Genomic DNA, 27,450 nt, shown 5'->3' with positions numbered 1-27,450 from the left:
TTCCTCACAAGGAACCCCTTGGGGGGGCCCTTGTCCTGCATGGGAGTGGGATTGTGGAGGCTCTCAGAAGGACTTAAGGACATCTCCTGCTAATGTCACATGCCACTTGCTGGTGGCATGAATTGATCTCTGTTTATTCACAGCACATTTTCTTTTGCTAAGCAACATTAAGTTTGAATCAAAATATGTGACTGCTATATAATTATTCTTGGTGCTGCTTCCCTTGGGTTGCATTTTTCTTGCTATTTATTTGTTCAGGAGTGGGTAGGGGCATTCATCTCAAGAGACGTCGTCGGTCTGAGGCAGGCCTTTACCCAGCACCCTGGCAAAGGGGCATCAGCACTCAGGGCAAATCCCAACCTGACCCCACCTCACCCTAAGCCCACTCCAGTTTATCTCAAGGACCGCTAAGCATCTCTCTTCAGAGGTTGTGTAGCTGTGTATCCACAACCCAATTTTGAATGATGCAGTGCAGGGAGGCAGCTGGGAATTACCCAAAATTTACTTGGCCCAACCCCAACCCCTCTGAGCCTCAGCTTCCTTCTACGTGCAAGGAGGATGGTTAGACTATAGATAAGGTAACCATTTCCAGATTATGCCTGTAAACACAGAGTAATTATTGATAGTGTCTCAGTATCAGTCAGTGATTGCTGTAATAATGCTGTTTAACAAACCACCCTAAAATTCAATGATTTAAAACAACAATCCATTATGCTCGCTCGTGAGTCTGTGGATATGCTGGGCTTGGCTGTACACAGTGAATTGGGTCTGGGTCTGTTTCGCGTATCCTTCATTCTCCATGGGCGCACAGGCTAGTCAGGACATGTTCTTCTCATTGGCATGAGAGTGGAACAAGAGAGTAAGCCCATGTCATGTCCCTAACACCCCATCACCCAAAGTAAGAGACATGGCTAAGCCCAATATCAACGACATGGAGATGCATACTCTGCCCACAGAAGGAAGAGCTGGGGGAGGCGAAGTAAACTTTTGTTGAACAGTAATCCAAACCAGGCGTTGGAAACTGTTTCTGTAAAAAAAAAAAAAAAACAAAAAACAGAGAGTAAATATTTTAAGCCTTGCAAACCATGTGGTGTCTGTTGCAACTATTCAACTCTGCCATTACAGTTTAGAACTCTGCAGCCATGGGTAATGGCATGGCTATGCTCTAATAAACTTTATTACAGAAACAGGCACAGTTGCCACCCTCTGATTTAAGCTGTGACAAATTCTGTTCATTCTCAAAACGACCTGGTCTGGATGATGAATTGCACGATCACCCTAACTATAAGAGTTTCTCTGTGGGTGGTCCCGGACAACCCACATCAGAATTACTTGAAATGAAGAGTAGGTATGCCTATCAAACATGCAGATTCTAGGGCCCCAGCCCTGAATCTTGGGCCTGGGCCTGGGCCTGGGAATCTAGAGGTTTAACTAGCTTTGGCCAGGTGATTTTGATGCACATTAACTTTTGATTGCCATTGGATTGATTGACCTTCATCATCTCCTCTAAATCCAAAATTTAAGGAAATCTGTCCTTGGTTTGGAAGGCTTTTTAGAATCAGGATGTTGGCTCTTCCTCGTGAACTAATTTTAAACAAGGCCCCTTCCCTACACACGTGTGAATATCCCAAGGCTGGGACCAGGGTGAGGCACATAGAGACACGATATTTACAGAGGCGTTCACTCCCGGGGTCACGCAAGAGCTGGGTTAGCACCCGAGAATAAGTGCCTCCTTAAGCCATGCTCCCCAGCATTTCACTTGCTTTACCCTAATCCTGGCCCTGGCTTATCTATGCATACAAATGTGCACATATTCATTCACACACACCCACGTCTCCCTCCACACACGTACGCACACACACATACTCACTACACAGAACTCGCTTGGTGTGCCCAGAGTCTCACCAAGTCTCACCCCCTCCACAGTCTAATTTGAGGATCATGAATGCCTCCTTCCCTGCACTATTGATTCACTTGAAATTCCACTATTAGTCATCTATTCCTTTAAATCTTAGAAAAGTTTCTCTCTGACATCATCTCCCAGAAAACACAAGCACACCCTGGGGGAAGTCATACCTGAAATTTTAGCATTAATCTAAACTAATGAAAGCCAATTTCAAAGCAATACAGACCTTGGGAAGAAGAAAAAGTTGTAAGGGGAGCCCTGGGCGGCTCAGTTGGTTGGGTTTCTGACTTTGGCTCAGGTCATGATCTCATAGTTTGTAGGTTCAAGTCCCGCATTGGGATCTGTGCTGACAGCTCAGAGCCTGGCACCTGCTTCAGATTCTGTGTCTCCCTCTCTCTGCCCCTCCCCCTCTCATGCTCTGTCTCCCTCTCTCTCTCAAAAATAAACATTAAAAATGATTTTTAAAGATGTAAGCAGAGAGAAGAAATGTTCATTCAGTGAGCATTTATTGAGCAATGACTGCATGCCGAGCCCTGATCTAGGTGCTAGAGAAAAATAGCATTACCCAACACTTGTGGTGGGATTCATAGTGAATTAAGAACCCTTTTTTTAAAGATTTATTTATTTTTGAGAGAGAGCACGAGCGGGGAAGGGTCAGAGAGAGAGGGGGACAGAAGATCCAAAGCAGGCTCTGCGCTGACAGCAGCAGGTCCAATGTGGGGCTCAAACTCAGGAGCCGCGTGAGATCATGACCTGAGCCAAAAATCGAACATTCAACCAACTGAGCTACCCAGGCGCCCCTTAATTAAGAACTTTCTGAACTTTCTAGATAAGGTGAGTAGAGCAAGAATAATTATCAGCATCCCTAGCTTGCATCTGAGGAGACCAAACTCTGGCAGCTTAAGAGACCCTGACAGTAGTTTTTTTCCTCTGATCCACTCACGCCCAATGGCCCGCTGGCCACAAGGGGACCTGGAGGTGTGTCACCAGCCAATTGGTAGCCTGGCTTAGCAGCACAGACCTTCACAAAATACAGCAGACAGCAGAGGCAAGCTGTCTTTTTCTCTTGTTCTCTGAGTTTTAGCGCTGCTGACATTTCCACATTTATGGCACTTGGTTATGTATTAGGCATTTAAGGTGCATTTATATTTATAATATTAACCTTTTTAGAGGGGCCACCTTTAAAGCAGTCAATCCTTGCCTGCTTAAAATACAATTCTGAGTGTTACCTGCATTTCCAGCAGTTGGATTTAATGAATCAAAGCTATGAAATGTGGGGGGGGGGGGGGGGGGGAGGTTTGACAGGGGAGGGGGGCAGGGAGAGCAGGCAGATTTTGCTAACAAATGACCTACAGAGGAATATCAGATAGCTCTCTGATTGTCACCACTGCCAGATCTGGTTCTGGCTCTTCTTGCTGTGGCTAAGATGATGTCAAAGAGGTATATCTCTTCCCTTCCCAGGGTGTCAGGGTCTGGAGCCATCACAGCCCTGGGTGTGCACACGGTCAAAAAGAGAGACAGCTTTATCCTACCCCCCCCCCCCCCCACTCAGAAGACCCTGCCTCTGGCACACCTGGGTGGCTCGGTTGGTTAAGTGTCTGACTCTTGGTTTCGGCTCAGGTCATGATCTCACGGTTTGTGAGATCGGACCCCGAGTCAGGCTCTGCGCTGACAGCATGGAGCCTGTTTGGGATTCTCTCTCTCCCTCTCTCCCTCTCTCTGCCTCCGCCCCCACCCCCAGACCCCAGATCATGCTATCTCTCTTTCTCTCTCTCCCTCCCTCTCTCTCTCTCAAAATAAGTAAATTAAGCATTTAAAAAAAAAAAAGGACACTGCCTGCCTGGCATAGGGAAAGAAAAGGGGCCCACCTCGAGGGCTAGGCACTGTGCTGGGGATGGGAAGGACCCCTGTCAGGGGCCAATTTCTTAATCTGCCAGAGTTTGGTCTCTTCAGATGCAAGCTAGGGATGCTGATAATTATTCGTGCCCTACTCACCTTATCTAGAAAGTTCAGAAAGTTCTTAATTAAGGGGCACCTGGGTGGCTTTGTTGGTTGAACGTCCAACTTCGGCTCAGGTCACGATCTCACACTCTCTCCGATCCAAATGGAGAGGCCAAAGTGGCCTCTTAAAATACGGATTGGGTCCCCTGAGTGCATAGCAGGGGTCAGCAAACTGCAGCCCATAGGCCAAATCCAAACGCACTCTACTTTGTAAATAAGGTTTTTTTATTGGAACATAACCACGTCCATTGATCCACGTATTGTCGATGGCTGCTTTTTTCCTAGGGAGGCTCTCTTTTTTAGTTAAAAAAAATTACTGTGGTGAAAAGAAAGGTAATGTAAAATTTACCATTTAAACGTTTCTAAGTGTACGGTTCAATCACATTGAGTATATTCACATTGTTGTACATCGAATCTCCAGAATTGTTCACTTGGCTGAGCTGAAACTCTGACCTATTCAACAATAACTCCCCTTGGCCCTACGCCCCAGCTCCAGGCAACTACCACTGTACTTTCTTTCTGTATGAATTTGACGACTCTAGGGGCCTCGCATAAGTGGAATCGTGCAGTATTTATCTTTTATGCCTAGCATACTTAGCGTAGTATCCTCCAGGTTCATCCACGTTGTAGCCTACAGAGACTTTTTAGACTTTTCCTCCTCATCTTCCCGAGAAATTTTAGTATCTCAAATATGCTGTATATCTGTTTGTGCACCGTGACCCTTTGGAAGGCCACAAACCGTTAAAATATCCAAGATTGTTCACCCTCCTCCCCAAGAACTGATTTTCACCATCAGCAACAATTCCCCCCCGCTAGGAATGCATGCTCTCGCCAGCACCCCTGGCCATGCCCGTGCACGCGGGCCTTTGTACCTCTGATTTGCACCTACTGCCTGGAATCACCTTTTCTTCAAAACCCAAGCTGGATGTCACCTCCTCTAGGAAGCCACCCTGGGGGTCTCACCTGCTTACACCCTTCCTCCCTGTCAGCCCAGCTCTCCTCCGCCACGCATCTCTCATGGGAGGCTCCCATCTCTGTTTACTCCCAGCTTCTCCTGGTAGCCTGTGAGTTCCCTTTGGCCAGACCTGTCTTCATCCTCCTGCTTCCAGAGCCAGCGGGGGCCCAGAGCAGTACGGTCACCCGATGGATGTTCACCAAATGCATGACCTCATTGTATCCTCACAAAAATACTGACAGCATCACTAGCCCCATTGAACAGTGGAAGAAACTGAGGCTCTGCCCCAGGTCCCACGCTTCCCAGGGGAAAGCCTAGCAAGAACTTTGGAGTCAGTCCACCTTAGGTTGAAAATCTGGATTCTGCTCTTAACCACTGCATGTCCTTGGGCAACAACACCTCTCAGAGCCTCAGTTTCCACAACCGTAGAAGTTAGAATCATGATGAGGTTCTGTGAGGCCACCAGTGGCCTAGGCAGGCCTCAACAAATGGTAGCCATGGTTACTCTATGAAGTGGTGAGTCAGGGTTTGAACCCAGGTCTCCTAGACTGCAGAGTCCAAGCACTTTGGATTCTGTTGCTGTTCCCTCACCGGAGTGCCAATGGCAGGGCCTGACGGGGGCCCTGGGACCACTTATCTCTCCCATGGCCCCCCTCTGAGAGGGCAGGACCACTCACGAGCATAAAGCCAGCTCTGGTGGGGTGTTTGAAGAGCCCCAAATTAAAAAGGGAGCTGGATGTTCTCGGAAGACATTTCCATCCGGCCCAGGCAGCCTGACAAATCACCCTTCTCTGCTCTAGGAATATTTCTGTCTCAAGAACCAAGGCTATTTGTCTAGATTCAGAGTCTTTCCGGCTCCTCTGTGCCATGAGCACACTGACAAATCTGACCGTCTGGTACCTTTTTGTAGCAGCCAACAGAAGCCCTGTTACCTCGTGCATGACAGGTTACACCACAATCAACAGGCCTGGCTTTGTAGAATCAGTCAGGCTCCAGCCAGCTCTCCAAAGAGAGAGAGAGAGGCTCAGACAGAACCTGGAAACGCCGATCGCTCTCCAGACACAGGGAAGCCTTGAGCAACTCACTTAACCTTTCTGGGCTTCACAGTCCTCACCTGCAGAACTGGATGAATGATACCCCCCCCCCACAGCCCTGTGAGGACCAACCAGGGATTTCTGTAAAGCATACAGTAGGCGCTCATCTCCTTCAGGCCCCTGCCAGGCACTGGGGAAAGGAAGCCCTTGTCCGGGTGCAAAAACTTAAGGGGTGCCAAAAATCTCAAGATAAAGCAGATTTAAATGCAATACTTCTTATACATTTTTTAAAGTTTATTTATTGAGAGAAAGAGGGAGAGTGAGGAAGAGAGACAGAGAGAGAGAATGAGCAGGGGAGGGGCAGAGAGAGGGGGACAGAAGATCCAAAGCGGACTGTGCTGACAGCAGAGGGCCTGACGCGAGGCTCCATCTCAAGAACTGTGAGAGCATGACCTGAGCTGAAATCAAGAGTCAGCTGCTTAATGGACTGAGCCACCCAGGCGCCCCTAAATACAGTACTTTTTAAAAATCAAAATTAAGGTCAGAAAAGAAACACCTCGTGATGAACAAAAGATCTGCATTTTAAATAAAGACAGGCTTAGTACTAGTCATTTTTCCTTTTGCTGCAGGCTTCATCCAGTATGGCTTGGCTCAGCTTGACGTGGCATTTCTCCTTGCTCTTTCCTTGTGAAGAATAAAGAACCTCAACAGAATAAATGAGTGACCTAGAGACGCTGGAGTTATAAACCCCATTTTTTAAAGCTTTGAAATGATCCTGAAACTGTCTCGAAGGACAGAGAGCCTGGGGGCAGGGAGGTGTCTGAGGCCAGGGGATGGCCAGCAGCAGGTTGAGAAGGCAGATGCAGGTCTGTGACTGTCCCAGGACCACCCTGCTCCTACCCACCCCCCCCCCGCCCCACTCTTCCACGGAGTGGCTCGGGGTGGGGGTGCTGAATGGCAGGGACAGAAGCAGAGGGGAGATTTGACAAGCTCAGCAGGGAGACTAGCTCCAAAGTTTTGGACGTATGGTGAAATACCAGAAGGCCTCCAGGACCACCCTTGGAAAACTAGCTGCTGTCTGGGCCCTCATCAGTTCCAGGGAGCTGCCCATGGAAATCCCGGGTCCAGACAGCTCTGGTCCAAGGGAAGCCCTTTACTGTTCCCTGCTCCCTCCTTCCACTACGGGGCACAGCCTAGATCTCTGCCCCAGGCTTTCCGGGCAACCTCCCCCTTTGTTCCAGCCCCTTCCCTCCCTCCCTTTGACTCTCTTCCTCCCTCCAGACCTCCTGGTTTCCAGGCCTGGATTCTAGGCACTGTATCTGGATCCTGCACCCTGCTTGCCCTGAGACGAACTCTCCCAGAGTCATCACCAGTCCATTCGCCCATCTCCCTACTGCTGCTAGATCAAGCCCAGACCGTGTGTGTGGTACCTAGTTTATCACACTCTCCCTCCTCCTGTACACGCCCCACTCTGCCACAGCACATTGGCATCCCAGAACTTTGGTGCCTGGTGCTTTTGCATACTTAGGCTCTTCTCTCTAAACACTTCCTTTTCTCTCCTAATTACCCCTCAAGTCTTCACTCTAATGCCACCTCCATGCAAAGGAAACTCTGCAGGTGCCGGGGTGGTTCAGTTGGTTAAACGTAGGACTTTGAGTCGGGTCATGATCCCACGGTTCACGAGTTCGAGCCCTGTGTCGGGCTCTGTGCCGACGGCTCGGAGCCTGGAGCCTGCTTCAGATTCTGTGTCTCCCTCTCTCTCTGCCCCTCCCCTGCTCGTGCTCTGTCTCTCTCTCAAAAATAAATAAACATTAAATTTTTTTTTTTTTTTTTAGAAAGGAAACTCTGCCTTAGCTCCTCCCCCTTCTATGAGTCTCCTGTTTCTGTGTAGCACTTGTGTGTGTGGGGATGGGAGCTGGCAGGCTGAACTGTATGTAGGGACTGTCTTCGTCATCTTTGTGGCCCGAAGTCCTAACGTGACATAGTTGCTTCCTGAGTATTTGGTCAATAATTCTGAGCTTGGACATTGTCACATTCATGCACATGTGGCTGTAGCCCCTCAGCTGGGGACCCCCTTGTGCTTGGACCTGCTTCTGTCATGCACGTGGCCAATCCTGGTGGCAGCCACAGGGCATGGCATTTTTCTTCTTTTGAAGCCCCTAAAGAGTATAGGTTCTCCCAGATGTCAATCAGGCTTATGCGTCCCCTGACCCACCCAGACAGCTCCGGGGACAGCCCGGAGTGGTGGAAAATGCCTGGATTTTGAAACCCCTCATATATGAGTGTGAAACCTATCTCCCCTACCTTCGACCTCTGTCACTTCGCCTGCACTACTTAGATTAAACTAAACCACAGTTTCCTCAACCCAAAAATGAGACCAAGCTTTCCCAATTGCTAATTTGTGAGAACGTGAAGGGAACGTGTGTAAATTACCTGGCACATAGTAGGCGTTCCAGCAATTCTGGCTTTCATTATGTGATTTTGTTTTCCTTTCCGTTAGAACAAGGCATGTCCATCCTTCTGCCCTGGCTTTATTTTTGCCTTTCAGGACCCACCCCATAGCTAGCGGTTTTAGGTGGCTGACAATTATCATTTTGTCTGGACACTTGAGCTGATATTAGCCTAACTGCTTGCATTAATATTTTCCCATTTCTGGGGTTCTCACAGTTTAATGTAAAAAAAAAAAAAAGGAATAATAGATCTGTCTCTTTTGAATCCAGCTGCCAGACTTGGCTCAGATTACACTGTTTTACAGACTTGGAGAAAGAGCAAATAACTGGCAGGTCTGGCAGCCCCAAGTTTTCAAAGCGATGAGTCAATCCTGACTTATTGTTATTATCTCCTAATAGTTTACACTGTATTATTCAGTAATTACTCTGTGAATCACCCTGACAGCCTGCATGTGTGCAGCTTGCCTGAGTTATTCCTCAGTCTTCCGCTGCCCACAGGGAGACGACCCCCATCACCTGCCGAATACAGAGGACCCTTTGTCAATCCTTGTCAGGAGAGGATGACACACGAGCCACCCGAGCCACCGTGGTCTTGGGTTGGGTTGCTCATGTGGGGAGAAGGAACAGTTGCCTGCATTCTAAATAACCCCTACAAATAACACAGCCCATCTCCCCTCGTTTTGGGAGGGCCAAAGATCCTCCCTTCAGATAAGAATGGCCTCTTTGGTCAAACCTTTCCTCAACTTTGAGGACTGCGTGCCAGCTGGGTTGATTGCCAATGGGGTCTGTTTGGAACAGGCTATGTGGCCGTGGCCGTTGGGGGACGGGTCTCTTTCCCTTTTTGCATTAAACTGTGAGAACCCGGCAATGGGAAAATCTAACTGGGCAGGACTGGGGGCCAACTCAGCAGCCGATTTTCTGTCTTCCGAGGCATGCCCTCCCCCTCCTAGCCCCTGCAGAGTAGAGCCGAAAAGAGAAGGCAGAGATGTCACACAATGGAAGTACATCCGCTTCGGAGCCAGGCAGGCCTGAATTTAGACCCCAGGCGCGCCCCTCACTCCTGTAGTGACTTTCTCCACACCCTCTGAGCCTCAGTTTCATTGTCTATGAAATGGGCACATTAACACCTGTCTCCTAAGATGCCTCAGCCAACGCCCCTCCTCGGAGCTTACTTTATAATAAAGGTTATGAGGCTCCCTTTTGGAAAGCGTAGACTCTAGAAGGCCTCGGGGTTTCAAACTCAGACGAAAGATGCTGCCGCCCAGGGGATTCGAAAATAGTTGTTCTTCTCAGACACTTAATTTTAGACTTAGAGCAACTGAGCCTCTCCTTGTCCAGCCTCTTCCTGAGGGCGCTGAATACGTCCATTTTGCAGCTCCAGGCTGAAGAAAGAGTTTGTTGTGTCAACACCACTGAAGAGGGGTCTTCCTCACAAACTGGCTTTTTGTTTGAGGGGCAGCCCCAGTCCAAGGCCCTAGGAAGACTTTGCAAATTGTCAGAAATGATGCATCAGTGTGCAAAATGCAAATCTGCCTGGCAACAGTGGAGCCTCCACACCCATAATCCCCTTTGCTACTCCCTCCCCTCCCCCGGGACCCCAGAGGCGTAGCCAAACGATTTTTTTCTAACAGGCAGAAGACTTGCTAATTGCTTTTTAAAGTTTCTTTTTCCCCCTTAACTCTGTTTACTTATTATGACAGAGCCTATTTTATTATGAAAGGAGTATGTACTCACTGTGTTTCAAAAAAATACAGATAAGTGGGAGAAAGGAAGGGAAAAATTGCCCATCATAATACCACCCAAAGAAAACTACTTTGAGCTCCTTGGTGTATTCTCTTTCTGTTATTTTGTTGTGTTGAGATATTTTTCCATGCTTACAATCCTGCATAAACAATTTTGATTCTTACTTTTTCCCCTTTGTGTTTTTCCATAAGAAGTCTCCTTTATGATGACTTTCTGATAGTGTTTTAAATGGCTGCATGATTTCCCACTCTTTAGACTCGGCTCAGCCTCTGTAATCATCCCACCAGCGCCGAACATTTGGGGGGTGTCCAATTATTTTCATAGCGTAAATAAGACCCCGATAAGCATCTCCAGGCATGAAGCTTTCTCGACTCTTTCAGATTATTTCCTTAGGAAATTACTTGGTCAAAGGGAATGGATATTTTTTTTTTTTATGTCTCCTGATCCATATCATCAAATTACTTCTCAAGACATTTCACTTTTTAGAAACAAACCAAGAAAGGAGTATGAAGGGAGGAGGGCTGGCCTTCTATCATCTTGCCAAAGTGAAATTCCTGGAATTCTGCCCAAGGCTAGACCCTTCGTAAACAGTCAGTGGGTGGAATGGTTACTAAGAGAGTGAAGCTTAAATATTCTCACCATACATACACAACAATGGCCATTATGTGATGGGACGGAGGTACTAAGGTACTAGCTAATGCTATGGGGGTAATCGTTGGGCGTTTGGGAGGGCAGAGATTTTTTATTTCAGATTGAAGAGACTGTGTGTAGGTAATAAGATAGATTGGTACCTAGAAGTCCGTGAAAATCCAATGAGGGACACTTTCTCTGGGCATACTGTGATAATTCCTGTATGAATCTGAGACCTTGGGGGTGGAAGCAAGGACCAGAGAAAATGTTCTAAAGCCACTTTCACCACGTTGTTGTTGTCGAGCACTTGAAATGAGGCTGGTCCAAAGTGAGACATGCTGTCAGGATAACATACCTGACAGATTTCTAAGACTTGATCAAAAAGAAAAAAGAATGTATAACATCTATTATTTTTATGTTTATTATATGTTGCAATAATATATATATATATATATATATATTGGGTTAGATAAAACATTGATTTTTGTCAATCAATTTCACTCGTTTCTTTTCACTTTCGTTTGAAACAGAGTTACTAGAGGGACGCCTGGGCGGCCCAGTCGGTTAAGCATCCGACTCTTGATTTCGGCTCAGGTCATGATCTCACAGTTCGTGAGTTCAAACCCCACATTGGGCTCTGCACCAACAACACAGAGCCTGCTTGGGATTCTGCCTCCCTCTCTCTCTGTCCCTCCCTGGCTTGCTCTCTATCTCTTTCAAAATAAAAAAATAAAATAAATTTTTTTAAAAATTTTAAAAATTAAGTAGAACAGATTTTTATTAAAAAAAAATTTTTTTTATGTTTATTTATTTTTGAGGTGTGGGGGAGGGGCAGAAAGGGAGACACAGAACCGGAAGCAAGCTTCAGGCTCCAAGCTGTCAGCACAGAACCCAACACGGGACTCGAAGTCATGAACCGTGAGATCATGACCTGAGCCGGTCGGGCACTCAACCGACTGAGCCACCCGGGAGCCCCCAAAAACAGATTTTTTAAAGCAGAGTTACTGGAAAATGGGAAAGTACATAAATGTCTCGCATTATATCTGTGGGGCAGCGCTGGTGGCAGGAAGCTCTGGTATTTACCTCTCTGGCACCAAGAAGGCTGAGGCAACCCTCATAACCACAGGGGGCATCTGGAAAGTTGACACCACTTAGTCACTTGGCATGACCAGCTAGTGGGAGAGAATCCTCTGCCAGTAAAGCAGCAATTTTGAGCCTTCACTGAGCGTCAGCTTTACCAGACACGGATGCCCTACCCTCTGCATCCCAGAGATCCTGACTCGGCTCGTCTGGGGGAGGGCACAACATCCTAATTTCCAAAAGCTCCCCACGCGATCCTAATTCACAGCTTAGGTTGAGAACCACATGACGGTCACTCACGCTGGATCCTGGCTCTGTCACCTGATGGCAGGATGACTTTGGGCATTCAGCTAGTCTTTCTCACCCTTCCTTGCTCATCTGTAGAATAGGGATAACAAGAAGGTTGACATAAGGACTAAATGATGCTGCTATCCACCCTACCTGGTACAAAGAAAATGCGTAAATAAAATTCGTAGTTTTTTTTAACATGTGGGTTATGAATTACTGCTATTTAACATAACAAAGGCCTGTCTTTGACTCGTGAGTCAGTACAGACCTTTGCAAGAGTGCAGATCAAAACAGGTGGCAAGATAAAATGGGTGCCTTTCATCTGTGTCATTCAGTTCAGTGCCTCTGGTGACTCAGAAAGTAATTATTCAGAAGAAACTGAGGCAGCACCTGGAGGAGTAAACATGAAATAATAAGTGAGGTTTTCAAAACAAACACTAAACATTCTGACTCCCCCTCTTACCTGCTGTGCAGACCTGAATGAGCTAATCTTACCCTCTCTGAGCTGTAGTTTCCTTACCTGGATGATGAAGATAATAGTAGTGATCCCTTGAATAGTGTTGTCAAGAGGTTAAATGAGTCAGGGAGAGTTAGCTGTCTTTAGAAGCCCTGTGGTTGGGTCAAAGAGTGGGATCGCATGGACACGGCTTCCTCGTCTGTAAAATGGAGCTAAGGTGGCTGAGCCCCTGGAGTGTCTCCTTCTGGTAGTGTCCGTGTATAGGCTCTGGCTCAATACATGCATCCTTGATTCTTATGATCCTGGCTCATCACTGACTCTGTGGGATGCTGGGCCCAACACCCTTCTCTCAGCCCTACCAGAGGCCAGATGCCCCGTCACCTGAGAAGTTCAGAGTGAGTTGGGAAAATTAGGAGACAGGCAGTGTCTAGTTCCAGACGCCCCTCCCAGAGGACCCCCCAAGAGGGTGGAGTGAGGAGCCTGGGGCAAACCTAGATGCTTCAGCCGTGAGGAGATAAAGCTCCTTACCTCATAATGGGCAATGCTGATTTCAGTAGCTGGGGAGCGTGGCTCACAGACGGATGAGGCCTTAGTGACCGTGTGGTCCTACAACCACTTCCCTTTTACAGTTTTAAGGAGAGAGAGAGAGAGAGAGAGAGAGAGAGAGAGAGAGAGAGAAAGTAACTGATATCAGGCCACACCGTAACCCAGGTGTGGAGCCATGATGAGAACCCCACCGCTTTCCCATTGGGACAGGTAGGATCTCCAAGAACTCATGTGTGCCTAACTCATAGAGGGTGGGAGGACAGGACCTTTCCTCCTTGTCCCAGATGTGTTCCTCCTTCTCCCTACTGAAGGCAACTCCCTTCTGGAAGGAGAGGACAGGTACAATCACCTGCCTGGGTGGTTCTGCATAGGCCCACAGACTTACAAAAACCTCTGATCCTCACAAACCTACAAGGCCAAGATGATGCTGCCCATTGGTAAGGTGAAAACAACGGGGCCGAATGAGGCTATGTGTATTGTCCAAAGTCAAGGGACAGCTATTAAGGACAAAGCCAAGGCCTGGACTCAAATTCTCATGTTTCAAGTTTGTATGTCGAAAGAAAAGCCTCTCTAAAGAGGTCATGCAGTGGCCACTAAGATATAATTGACTACCATGTGAGGGACTTATATGGGCAACCGATCAAGATACCAGGCTGTAATGATGAACTTCTTGACCTTGGCCATGCCACTTTTGAAACTTGGGCCTTAATTTTCTCATTTGTAGAATGGGAGCTTTCCCCAGAGGACTTCTAAGATTCCTTCCTGATCTGATGTGCTGTGACTCTCGGTCTGGATGCTACACCCAGTATCTTAGGCCTTCCTTATCCACTGTGGGCTGAGAGTCCCATTAACTCCACAGCTGTACAGCTAATGAACTTCTCAGCCAAGGAGGAATTAATAGCCTAATCACACTAATGGCCACCGCTTCACAAATACCTACTATCTACTGTGCATATATGTATCCCTGATCCTAAAATACCCTGCAGAGTAAGTCTTAATGCCTCCATTTCACAGATGAGGAAGCTGAGGTCCTAAGAGAGTAAGGGATTTTCCTACAGCCATACCATTAGTAAGGGAAGATGGAAGAGTTCAAAGCTCCACGACCCTATCAACTACTGCATGCTGTCCTGACCTCATCACCTAAGCATCTCCGCCATTATTTTCCCTTGGATTCTGAGCTTTTTTGCGCCTCTTCAAGAAGCTTACTCTTAAATAAGGAAAGCATTTGGCCCATAGGGCAAGGTTCCACCCAGCTTTCCCAACAGCATTCACCCCCAGCTCCAGGAAAGGGGAAAAATAGCTAGGAGGGAAAGGTGTTTGAAAACATTCTGGTTCACATAATTACTATATTTAGCAGGGTATCCCCTGGAGACTAATTTAATGCATAAATATATGTATATATAGCAATCAGAAAGTATCACAGGGTTTGCTGAATCTCTATTTAAAAAAAAAAAAAAAAGCAACAACCTCAGAAACAACAACTGTATTGAAGACGGGAGCAGGTGGAGACAAGGGTTTTCTTTTCTAGCTCTTTGGCCTGATTCTTCCTGCTCCACGGGGAGGGGAGAACAGAGAGCCAAAGAGAGTGATTGAGAGGGAATCCTGAGGGAGAGCAATGTATGAGTTCTCTAAAGGATAGGACAGGGAGAAAGTGAGGATCGTGTGTGCCCCCTGAAGACTGGGTGGCTCGATCATAGGAGCAGGGGTACCAAAAGCAGAGATATCATAGGTGGTGGTGATGGATGGGCACCATACTGTGTATTGCGTGCTGTGCTGGGCGTCATGGCTGCAGCCCGCAAGGCCTGGAAAATGCCATCAACACCTTGAGGATCAGTGGAAGAGATTTCTAGCCTAAAGAATCAGGGGCAGCTTCGCAAAGGAGGTGAGACTTGAGTGGAGCCTCAAGGGGGAGAGACGCCTGGGTGTCTCAGTCGATAAGCATCTGACTCTTGATTCGGGCTCAGGTTGTGATCTCACGTTTCGGGAGATCCAGCCCCGCCTCAGGCTTTGCGCTCACAGCGCGGAGCCTTCTCAGAATTCTCTCTCTCCCTCTCTGTCTGCCCCTCCCCAGCTTGAGTACTCTGTCTTTCTCAAAATAAATAAATAAGTAAGTAAATAAATAAATAAATAAATAAGCTTTTTTAAAAAGTGTATTTAAAAAGTGGGGAGCAAGGCGAGGGGAGAAGAAAGGACAGAGGGGGACTTTCCGGGTCTGAGGGACGATGTGACCAGAAATGTGGTGAGAGGATTATGAGTAACACACTGGGAGATGGTGGTTGGATTTTTTGATTGGAGTCAAGGGTCCCTGTTGAATAACACTGAGAGATGAGTTCAAAAGAGATTGTCAGGAGACTGCAGAGATGCCTGGTTTCTCCATGAAGGGGTGTGGTGATGTTGTGTAGACCATGAGAAGACCCAAGAGATTACAAACCTCGTTGGACAAGCACTTGGGAGGGCAGCTGAAAGCTGCCGTGGGAGGATCAGGCAAAGGGAAATGAGTCTGAATCGGAGCATCGCAGGGGATGGGGAAGAAAAGAGCAAGGAGAAAGGAGTCGTTGAGGAAGGATTCTCAGGACTCCGCAATGGGCTGTCTGTGGCGGTGGGAGCCCAGCAGGGAGAACGGAAACTCGAAGTCCTTCTGGGAGGTTGATAGAGACAGGAAGGATGTCCTTTGGGGGAAAGCTGGTCAGCAGCTTGGGGCGCTCCGCAGCTGTGGGAGCCGCTGCCTTTCCTCAAGGGAAAGGGGGTGCCTGGCCCAACAAGTGCATGCTCGGTAACAGCTTCCTGTCGAATGAGAACTGAGCGCACGCTTTGTGTGAGGCTCTATGCTCAATGCGTTACAATCTGTTCATGGAACACTCGTGACAAGCCCGAGAGACGTATTATTTTCTCCATTTTACAGGTGAGGAAGTTAAGGAGCAGGGAGGTTAAATAAAATTGCCCAATATTAGTCCACCAAGCAATTGATCTGACACCAGCATTTACGAACTCAGCAGCGAGTGGTGACGGTGGGAAAAGCAGGCTCTGGGAGTCCCAGAGACCAGAGTTCCAATCCTGTCCACACCAGTTACAGCTCGAACACGCTGCTCAAGTTAATGCCCTCAATTTCCTTGCCCATAAAAATGGTATCATGCCATATGCTTCATCTACCCTATAGGGTTGTCCTGGTAGAAATAAAAAATGGGATGACGTATTTGAAACTGCTCTGTAAATTGTGAGGGGCTGCAGGAATGTGGTGTCTAAGAGACACGAGCCTCTGAAATCAGCTATGAAGTACCCGAGTGCTATGATTTGTCGCTCTGTGACCTTGGCTGAGTTTCTTAACCACTCTGGATCTCAACTTTCTTATCTATTGAGGGAGAGCCCCTCCAAGGATTAAGATAAACACAGAATGGGCACCTGGGTGGCGCAGTCGGTTAAGCGTCCGACTTCAGCCAGGTCACGATCTCGCGGTCCGTGAGTTCGAGCCCCGCGTTGGGCTCTGGGCTGATGGCTCGGAGCCTGGAGCCTGTTTCCAATTCTGTGTCTCCCTCTCTCTCTGCCCCTCCCCCATTCATGCTCTATCTCTCTCTGTCCCCAAAATAAATAAACGTTGAAAAAAAAAATTAAAAAAAAAAAAGATAAACACAGAATTTAGAATTTTCTGTACATTTCTGCTTTCCTCATTTTCCCCATGTCAGCCATCCCACCCAGTTGTACACACCCATCATGCACAGACGTAATAAACACCTCCATCTCCCTAACCCGTCCCTTCCGTCATTAAATCTTAGCCACTCCGTCACCAAATTGTGGCTCTAATCTCTCCACTGTTTGCTGTCACAGCCTCTACCCCTCTCATCCAATCTGCCGTATTCTCTGCCTGGATCAAGGCCATGACCTCCTACTCATCTTGCTTGGACCTTTTCATCCCTTACCTATCCACTGCCCACCCCCAAGCTGGAGTAACCTTTTTAAAACCACAAATGGGGGCGGCTGGGTGGCTCAGTCAGTTGAGCATCCCACTTCGGCTCAGGTCGTGATCTCGCCATTTGTGAGTTCAAGCCCCACATCAGGCTGCCTGCTGTCAGCGCAGAGCCCGCTTCAGATCCTGTCTCCCTCTCTTTCTGCCCCTCCCTTGCTTTCACTCTCTCAAAAAATAAATAAAACATTAAATAAATAAATAAATAAATAAAAATAAAATACAAACACAAATAGACACATATCATTATTTTGCTTAAGACATTTTAATAGCCACACCCATTACTCTTAAGTCAGTTTCTAAATGCTTTCCACAACCCACAAGGCCTTCTGTGGCCTGAGTGTTGGCTACCTCTGTAGCTGGCTCTTGGGCTGATCTCTGTGCTCACGCACCGCACTTCAGCCACCTTGACCTTCTCTTAGCTCCCTTGGATGCCGTTCTCCTTCCTGCTTAAGACCTCTTGGGGCGCCTGGGTGGCTCAGTTGGCTAAGCGTCCAACTTCGGCTCAGGTCACCATCTCACAGCCCGTGAGTTCGAGCCCCGCGTCAGGCTCTGGGCTGATGGCTCAGAGCCTGGAGCCTGCTTCCAATTCTGTGTCTCCCTCTCTCTCTGCCCCTCCCCCGTTCATGCTCTCTCTCTGTCTCAAAAATAAATAAACGTTAAAAAAAAAAAAATTAAAAAAAAAAAAAAAGACCTCTGTACAAGCTATTCCCTCTGCCTAGGACATTTCCCTGCATGTTCTCTAGCCAGTAACACCTGTTTAGCCTTCAGGAGCTGGCTTCAAAGTCATGTCCTCTCCAGAGCCACCCCTCACTACCCCAGAGCAGTCTAGGTCGCCTTATTATACGCTCTCAGATATCCTTGTTCTCTTTCTTCCCATATTTATCACACAACCGGTTGTTATTCATATGTGTGAACATCTGTTTAACAGCTATCTTCCCCACTGGAATGTGAGCTCCATGGAGTCAGGGTCCAGTTTTGTTTGTTTGTTTGCTGTAGCATCTCCAGTGTCCGGGCCCTGGCAGGTACTCAATATATAGTCGCCCAATGCTGAAAAAGACGTCGGAAGAAAGCATCAGGCACAGAGGTGAAATGAAGTCTACATTCAGCCCATTGTTCTCTCTCCTCTCCCTCTGCTGTGGCTCTAGGCCAAGCTGGGATCCTGGGCTGTCAGGGACAATGGTAGGTTACATCGCATGGCTTTCCAGCGTGGTTTTCTTGTGACATTCCTGGCATCTGGAGTGAGGAGGGCAGTAGGCATGCCAGGAGCCTGAGAGAACAATTAACACCAGCCTCACGTGCCTCTGCCCTGGCTTTCTTCTCTAGGAGAGAGAGAGAAACAGCCCGTGTGCTGTTGAGAACACTGCTGGGTCCCAGGGCTTCTGTCTTCATGGGAGGAAGAGACCACAAGGGTGGGCTCAGGGGGTTGGCCAAATGTCAGGGGATGATGTAAAATGCTGAGATGAGAGCTTCCTAGGGATGCAGCAGGCACGAAGCTTGGCATCCTGATTCTGTTCATCTTCAAGCAGATAAGGCACGCCTGGCCGCCACGCCCCCTGCATCAGAATACAATGACCTCCGGAATTTGTATGGTCTCCTCACATTCTTCATCCTGCTGGGGTTAGAAGTGAATCAGCAACAACTCTCAGAGCAACAGTCCCAGATTATTACCCCATTTTCCTGATGTGTACATTGAGGCACAGAGAGTCAAGCCACCCCCTGGTAATGGACAGAGACTTAACCACGTGAAAAATAAAACCTTCCTCTGTTCACAGCCCCATTCCTAAAGTATCTGTAATTTCTGTTGCAAAAGCTAAATGGATGAGAAGAGACCTCCTTTGCGGGAAAATGAAGTGCTTGATTTAATAACACAAGGATGCCAAGCCTCCTCTAAGTACCCACTCTTCTGAGAGAAGAGGCACCCAGAAGGACCCAATTCACCATGGACCTTTTCTGAACTCCACCTTTCCACAGCCCTTATAGTCAGCCTCTGACATACAGTCAGTCCCTCCCAGCATTACAGGTGGCTTGCAACTCTTTATTGAAGCCTGGTGCACACACAAGGCGTGCACTCTCGTGAGCATACAGCTGGCTGAGCTCTCATGAAGCAGGCACCTCTGCATGACCAATGCCCAAGCCAAGAATTAGAGCATCATTGACCCCAGTGAAGCACCCACTTCCATGCTTGTCTCCGGTTCCTACTCCCACCAAGCATAACCACTATCCTCATTCCTAACAGCATAGATGAGTTTGCCTATTTTTGTACTTTTTTGTAAGAATAGGGTCATATGAGGAGCACCTGGGTGGCTCAGTTGGTTGAGCGTCTGACTTCGGCTCAGGTCACGATCTCGAAGTTTGTGAGTTCGAGCCCCACGTCGGGCTCTGTGCCGACAGCTCGGAGCCTGGAGCCTGCTTCGGATTCTGTGTCTCCCTCTCCCTCTGCCCCTCCCCGGCTCATGTTCGGCCTCTCTCTGTCTCAAAGATAAATAAAACATTTAAAAAAATTTAAAGAATACGGTCATATGGCACGTACACTTTTGTATGAGACTTGTCCATATTGTTGCAATAGCTGTGGGCCATTCCTGCTCACTGTGGCACCGCACTCTACTCTACAGATGGAGCACCATTTATGTATCCATTCTACATTCATGGTCACGGTGACATTTTCCAGGCTGTGGCTATTAGGAATAACGCTGCTGTGAGTCTTCTAATGCATGACTCTTGGTAAACACAGGCATACATTTCTGTCGGGTATATATACCTGGGAGTGAAATGACTATGTCATAGGGTAGCCATATGTTAAGCGTTAGCAAATACTGACAGTTTTCCAAAAACAGTTGTACCGATTTACACTCCTACCAGCAGCATGTGAGAGTTCTGTTATTTTTTTTTTGTTATGTTTTTCTTTTTTTAATTATTCTCCAGTTATTTGTGGGTATAGCCAGAGATAGTTACAGTTTCAAATGCTCTAGTCCTTCATTCCCATGAATCATTAAACCGTCCCTTACCCACTAATAGGGGATGATTTGGGCTCCTAAAATTGCGCAGAACACACATAATTTTATTTTCCTCACTCGCTAACTCTTGCTCATCCTTCATGATGCTATTCAAATATTACCTCCTCTAACTTGAGCCTGGGCTGGGCGAGGTACCCCGCCTTTTTGCTTCTGCCCCACTGGATGGTTCTCCCAGCCCTTCTCACTCATTCTGTAGGCACCTGTCTCCCCCATCAGTCTATCAGACCATGGCATGCTTCACGGGAGGTGCTATGTCTTAACCATCACTGCCTTCAGTACTTAATACTGTATAGAGCATACGGCAGGCTTTCCGAAAGTGTGGAATGAATGAATGAATCTTTCTACTAGATGGTAAGTCTATGGAAAGCAGGGGTCAAGACCTCTACTTCTCTTGCATCACCCCAGTGGATTAATTAGGCACACAGCAGGCACTTAATAGAGGCTTGTTGCAATGAATTGGCATGAACTGCAAACCAACAGCTCCAGTTGCTTAAGGGAAAGAGTCTTGTTGAAAACCACAAGGGCAGGGCTGGGCGGACAAGACTCTCTGTCTGGATGTTGGCAACATTTGGATCTTACTTCCTGCTGGCTTCTCTCCTGTCACTCAGGAGGGAGAGTGAGGTGATTCAGACTCACTTCTCACCCACGCACAGAGCTGACTTCGCCCCACTTTCAGCCCGGCTCAGGCTCTGATTTCCCAAGATCTGAAGTCCAGGATCCAGAGTTGCAGCGATGGAAATAAAGCCCAACCCACCTCCTCCACCCCCAAGTCCTCGGAAGCAGATTCACAAGAGAGGGCCCCTGCTCTTGACTCATTCTGGGCCTGTCCCTCCTCTGTCATATGTCATTCTCTAGAAGTAGAAGGCAGATCATGGATCCATGGTGGTCTTTCCTGGGCTCCAGACAGCTAAAGGGGGAGCCATGACATCTTGGGCAGACTGAGACCCAATACTGGCCACTGTTCCTGCTATTCCTTAACTTCCGACACTGTGAGATGTCTGGTCCAAACCGTGGTGCCCACAATCTGCTGATGACTTAGAGAACAGCACATTTTCAATGCTCTAGTTAAGCTGGCATCACGCTTCTCATCAAGGGGACTGTAAACTCAGTGAGAAGAAAATGTGTAATGAAAGTTCAGTAGATATCTTGTCCCCATGTAAGAGGGGATTATTTCTACCAAAAATTTGATAGAAAGTAATTATGACCTGCTTTCCTCAAAGACTGGGAAATGGCCATTTCTGATCCTAACTTCCAGCAAGAAGCAAAATGACTTCTGTTAGGAAGACACAAAATCATAAGAATAAACATAATCCTTAATCTTTCTTTATGCGCAAAGGAATATAAGAAGATGTATTTTCATGCAACTAAATAATAAATATTCCAAATGGTGGCACAGAAATAATAAGCAGTGCTTTGTATTTCCACAGAGGCCCCGTTTTCAAGTTTTAATTCTGATATGGAAATGCTGTTCATCCTTACATAAGTCAACTCCCTTTCTGGGCCTCAGGTTCCGCATTTATAAAATCGTTGCCTCCGTGTCTGACATATGGAGAATGTACAAGACTAAGTTTTTGTAGCTCTTTAACAGAAATTAACTATGCATTTATTAAATATAAAATATTACACTTAGGCCCAAAGAAACAATGGCACATGCATTCATTCAACTAATATTTACCTATGCCTACTATGTGCTAGGTGCTCGGACACAGAAATACAACCGCTGGCCCTGCCTATCGTGAGTTCAAGGTAGAGTAAGGATGACAGGCACTTAATGGCAAGACAGGCATATAAGAGTACACTGGGTACAGAGAGCCACACGCTCTCTTGGGGGTGACAGGAAAGGATTTTCCGAGCAGCGAACTTTCAGCCGTCATGAAAGACGCATCGCCAGAAGAGAAAGCAGAATACAAACGGATACTTGGAGCTCAAACAGAGAACAGACACATCATGACTTCAGGCTTCCACACGGGAAAGCAACTTACATATGGAATCCAGCCAACTCTAAAGCCAGAATGAGCCGATACGACAATGTGCTTGTTACGAGAAAACCCTCCAGCAGAGCATCGTCCGTCTCGGCTCCACACTGCCCTCACACCCGCTGCAGCCCTGTCTCACTCACTCCCTGACTCCGGGAAGTTCCATCACCTTCCCTCCATCTCAGGTTCTCCAACTGGGAGGTGAGACGGGAGGCTGAGGCCGGCCTGGAAAACCCTTACTACCCGCACCATCTCTAGGCCTGTAACAATGACGCACCAAGAGCCGTCCCAATAAAAAATTAGACCTTTTAAAGCTTGAAAGACTTGGCTGCTCTAAGCCCACTGGCTGAAATAATGAATGGCTCAACAAAATCGCATTTACCAAAAAAATACAGCCACAGAGCTCCTCCTTTGAGAAATGCATGACTCAAGATTTACGAGTGAATTTTATAGAGAACCCATGTTAGACAGTAGGAAGTGTCTGTCTGGAAGATGTCCGGCTTCTGATTGTACCATGACACTTTCACAGACACCAGGCTGGGGCAGGTGTTGTGACGGTCCCTACGACCTCTGCTTTTTACTGCCCCATGAAAGCCCCAGGCCCACATCCCAGGTCACAAAGGATTATTTTGCTTGAGGATTCTGAGTCTGTTTTGTTGTTTTCAAGTTCTCCCCCCGTAGAGTTTTTCCAAATCCCTAGCATTTACATAGACCAGGAAAGGGGATGGGCTGTATCCCACATTAACACGGGGCAAGCCCAGACTCTGCCCTGTCCACATTGGGATGGTCTGTACTGTGATCGGCTGGTCCCTTGTAGCCCAATAGATAATCCTGGGCAGCTGCTCCTCCCCCTAATGTGGGACACTGTGGACTCTTGAAGAGTGGGGCGGCCACTCTGTCTGTGCTGAGCTTGGCCAAAACTATCCCTACTGGCTGCACGAATTGTACTTCTTAAATAATCAGCCGTTTCAGTCCTTCCCACAGACATGCTCCAGGTTTATGGTTGGGGCTATCCTGCTACCATCCCGAGACATGGGAAGTTACCCTCTTGTGCCCCTGCACAGCCCCCCTCCAGGAGCCACAGCACTGGCTTACCTTGCTCACCATAGTCAGAGACCCTCACTGAGCAGAGAAGGGAAAGAAAAGCAAATTCAGTCTTAGAAAGGCATCCTGCTATCTTTATTTACTCTATTAATTAAAGTAATGAGAAAGAAAACCAGAAGCAAAAGCTGAGGAAGCTTGTCCCCTGGAATACAGTTTGACTTTGTGACCGTGAAACGTAGACCAAATGAGGCAGGGCAGTAGGGAGGGGAACCTACTCCTTTGGTCAGTTCCATAGAAGTAGAAGAAAGCCTAGTGCACATTGGGACCTTGTTCTGGTACCACATCCCCCTCCCAGCTCTGTAGTAGGTGAAATCAGTTCCAGGCTATAATAGGTAGCCTGGAACCCAAACTCACATAGGAAAAGAGAGTTTTGATCTCTTCTTGAGAATGGGCATTTAAGGAAATCTGGAAAGCCCAAAAACCCAAAGACCCTCTCCGGAAATGGGCATGCCCCTCGAAGGGAAAGATGAAGGCAACTAGGGAAGGCTGAACTTGAAATTCACCTACCCCACGGTGTTGCAGAGGGTCCATCCTAACCCAGGACACCACCTGGGCTGCCAGCTCCTACCCCAACAATATTTGATCTCTGTGATGAATGCAAGACTGCATACATGCAACCCAGTGCCTTTGCTTGTGCTGGAAGTTTTATTCCTTCAATCATCTCAGTCTCTTCTCCTTGCCCCACTTACAAGTTTATATATATAGGCACACACACACACACACACACACACACACACACACACACGTCTCTGCATCCAAATCAGTTTCATAAAAATCAAAAGCCTGGCCAAAATGTCACCTCCTCCATGAAGCCCTTTTGGAGCACCCTTGCTTAGAAAGTCCATGGCACCTTCTTTGGTCTTCTATCCTATAATGGATTCATGTCTTACAGCCATTTGCAAGTGTGCTTTATCTCTTCACTAGCTTGTAAACTCCTGGCATGCAAGAGCCCTATCTTACCATTTCTGATTTCCCACAGTGCCCACAGCAGTGGGCCATATTGGAACCTAACCCAAAAGGGGTCCTTATAAATATCTGTTGAATTAATTATCCTCCTTAGCCAAAAGCCTTTGGGAGGAAAGGAACTAGGGGGTGTGGGTTTTTATTGGGCGTCCCCTGTATACAGGTCTTAGACAAAGCTCTGAAAGTACAAAACGAAAAACGCAAGTCTGACAGATGGAGCCCAAAGACATAAAGGGATATTGATAAATTCAGTGTGGTCGATGAAGAATGGCAGAGGCGCCACTCACCCAACCTGGGGCAGAGGTTGCCCAGAAGAGCATTTCAGAGGCATGACCTTGAAGTTCTACCATCAGAGCTCATCTGAACCCTTGCAGGCAGCAGGAGGAACCATTCGAACATGCCAGATCCTCTGACTAGCATGGGGACCACAGAATTCCAAGGGAACTGGGCCCCCAGCACTGGATGGAGGGCAAAGGCAGAAAAAACTTCACATAGCATCCAAACTTCTTGGGGGCTTGATTAATTGCTTTAATTAGCTAGCCTATAACCATTAAGACAAGTGGCATGGGCGGTAATAACACAAGAATGGGACCCAAGATTAGGTGTAAACAACAGAGTGCTGGACCCAGTGGCTGGACCCTGCTCTCTGAAGCTGGTCCTGGAGCCAAAGAAGGGAAATGTGCAGGGCGTGATCAAAGGCGGACCAGTGCTGATTAGCACCGAACGTCTTACCTTGTCAGCACCAGCTCCCGGGGTGAATTAAGTGCCTACAAAATGAATGTGCGCCTGGAAAATCTCCAAAGTGGATTTTATTCTTGCCCAAATGTTACCCAGTATTTTAATTAACCTGGGCTTATTGTTCTAATTACTTGAGTTTTATACCGTGAATTGCTGTTCAGGACTGGTGATGATCTGTAAAGACAATTACCATGTATATTTCCAGCAAAGCTTTGCCCTTAAGTTTTTATTTAAAAAATAATAATTAGCCACATAAATCTTTAATTTCTAGTTCACTGGGGCTAACAGACTGAGTAGGATGGAAAAAAAAAAGCTTTCTTAGAATATCAAGATCTGGTCTTAATAGCCTCCCAGCATCAGATACCTTAATGGGCTTACTTCGCTTTGAGCAATTTCGGGTGCAAAAGTTAGGGATGTAAAACTCCGCCACGATATATCACTGAGTGAGAAAAAAATAACACATAACAGAATGTAGGTAACAATAGCATTTTTTAATAATAAAAAAAACACTGCGAGAATGTGTGTCTGAGTGTGTGTGCTTAAAATATGCATGGAAGGAGATATATATATACCAATCTGTTAACGCTGGTTAGTTCCCCTGGGAGAGCAGGACTGGAGGCACTAGGGACGTAGGAGAGACTCTTCATTTTTATTTTATATGCTTCAATATTGAAGTTTGAATTTTATAACACAAGTTTTACTTTTGCAATTAAAATATTTTGTAGAATCTGAGAATCACCACTTCTTGAACGAGCCAAGGGCGCAGCAGCACAAAGAGCCATGCAAGGGGAGCCCATGCATGGAGGGTGACTGCAGCTACACAAGCCTGACGTCCTAGAGCACCCTCTTGGGTTGTCACGGTGGCATCTCGTAGAACCCAGACCTCCCCTCCTGCCCCCCTGGCTTCTGCTTTTGAAACCTGCTTCGACATTTTACAATCCACCTTCTTCGTTTCTCTATCCTTTATCTCAGGACACATGCTGTCTCCCTGCATTGGCTCCTTGACCCCTAGCCCGCTTCTGTCTTTGCCCTTAGACTCCATCTTGGTGTCTACCTTGATCTCCCAGTGTGAGCCTTTTCTAACCACCTGTGCCCCAAAGACTCAGCCTCCACCCAGTCATCATCCAGCAGGTACGCCCTCATGACCTCCTCCCTCGAGGTCCTCCCTGTGGGCTCCCAACCCGGTCTAGAGTTTAATGATACAGATTTTCGGCGGAATGACCCTGGAACACAAGCTAATTATTTATTTCTAGGGCTCCACTAAAGAAAATTAACCTTGCCAATGCAGAAGAGAAACTAAGGAGGTTGGACCTGAGAAATACTGCTTCCAATAGGGTACCTTCCTGAGAGATTCTCAAGAATGGTTTTTATTTGCTTGATTTTTACCTTATGCGCCATATTGGAACCTAATCCCCACCTAAGATGTAATTCCCGAGAGCTACATTTAATTGGATGCACCTGAAATGTAAATAGATTAAAATGTCACTCTTCCCCCATTTGAAGGGTAGGTGGGTGATACTATATCCAGAGATCGTCACTTATTCATTCACCCAGAATGTATTAACTCATTCTTAAAAACCATTCATTCCCCCACTGTGGGCAGGTGATACACACTTAAGATGCTGACATGAGGGGGGCGCCTGGGTGGCGCAGTCGGTTAAGCGTCCGACTTCAGCCAGGTCACGATCTCGCGGTCCGTGAGTTCGAGCCCCGCGTCGGGCTCTGGGCTGATGGCTCGGAGCCTGGAGCCTGTTTCCGATTCTGTGTCTCCCTCTCTCTCTGCCCCTCCCCCGTTCATGCTCTGTCTCTCTCTGTCCCAAAAAAAAAAAAAAAAAAAAAAAACGTTGAAAGATGCTGACATGAGGTAGAAAAGGTTCCTGTTTCAGAGCTCAAGTCCACCGCATGAACAGATGTGGGGGTTACGGCTACAAGGGTGAAGTCAGGCATGTGTACCAGGTACAATGGAGGCACCAAATAGCACTAGACAACTAGCTCCCAATTCACGCTAAAGGAAATGCTGATGTGACAGGCACTATCTCTGGCCTCAAAGAGCCCATCCTCCACCAAGAGAAAGAGAGAAAATACTGTAGGAGAATGTGAAAGCATCACGGAGGGTATCCAGATACAGAGACACGGACTCTTGGGCTAGAGATAGATGGCCTGACAGAAAGGACCAATAGAACGATCTTAAGGAATGGATGACTTTGTGTGCCAAACTGAGCAGGAAGGGGAAACTGAACAGGAAGAGGAGGAGAAGGTTGCTCCAGGCAGAAGAAGGAGCTTGTGCAAAGGCATTATGTATTCCTGGACAGGTCAAGAGTTTAAGATGCCTGGAGCCTAGAGTGTATGTTGGAGAGTATTGGCTGGGGATAGCAGGTCCCAGGGTATAGGGTCCTGAAGGTCTGGCCAAGGAATCTGCACTGTATTGTGCAGACAGCTGAGAGACTCTTGACAACATTAAGAGATCATGACCTGAGCCAAAATCAAGAGTCAGATGCTCAACCGACTGGGCCACCCAGGCACCCCGAAAACCGATCCAATTTATGAAGCACTTCCTCTGTGTCAGCCTCCAAGCTGGGTGTCGGACACCTGTCTCCTCTTCCA

At 47.3% G+C, this 27,450-nt stretch overlaps 1 protein-coding gene and 1 long non-coding RNA gene across 2 annotated transcripts in view; one reads left to right on the top strand and one right to left on the bottom strand.

Annotated features, from left to right (window-relative positions):
* Positions 1–27,450, top strand: part of ASIC2 (acid sensing ion channel subunit 2) — a 1,013,600-nt gene that overhangs the window by 694,628 nt on the left and 291,522 nt on the right. The gene's annotated exons all lie outside the window — the stretch shown is intronic.
* On the bottom strand, positions 631–13,015 carry LOC147574193 (uncharacterized). Its single transcript, XR_015243713.1, has 4 exons — positions 12,608–13,015; positions 12,352–12,477; positions 12,100–12,172; positions 631–1,027 (listed from the first exon to the last, which is right to left on the bottom strand). It is a non-coding gene; the product is annotated as an uncharacterized LOC147574193 (long non-coding RNA).

This window comes from Puma concolor, chromosome E1 (assembly GCF_028749965.1).
Source record: "Puma concolor isolate L17-30 chromosome E1, mPumCon1.1.hap2, whole genome shotgun sequence".
Taxonomy (NCBI): Eukaryota; Metazoa; Chordata; class Mammalia; order Carnivora; family Felidae; genus Puma; species Puma concolor.
This window is presented reverse-complemented; position numbering and strand designations above follow the sequence as displayed.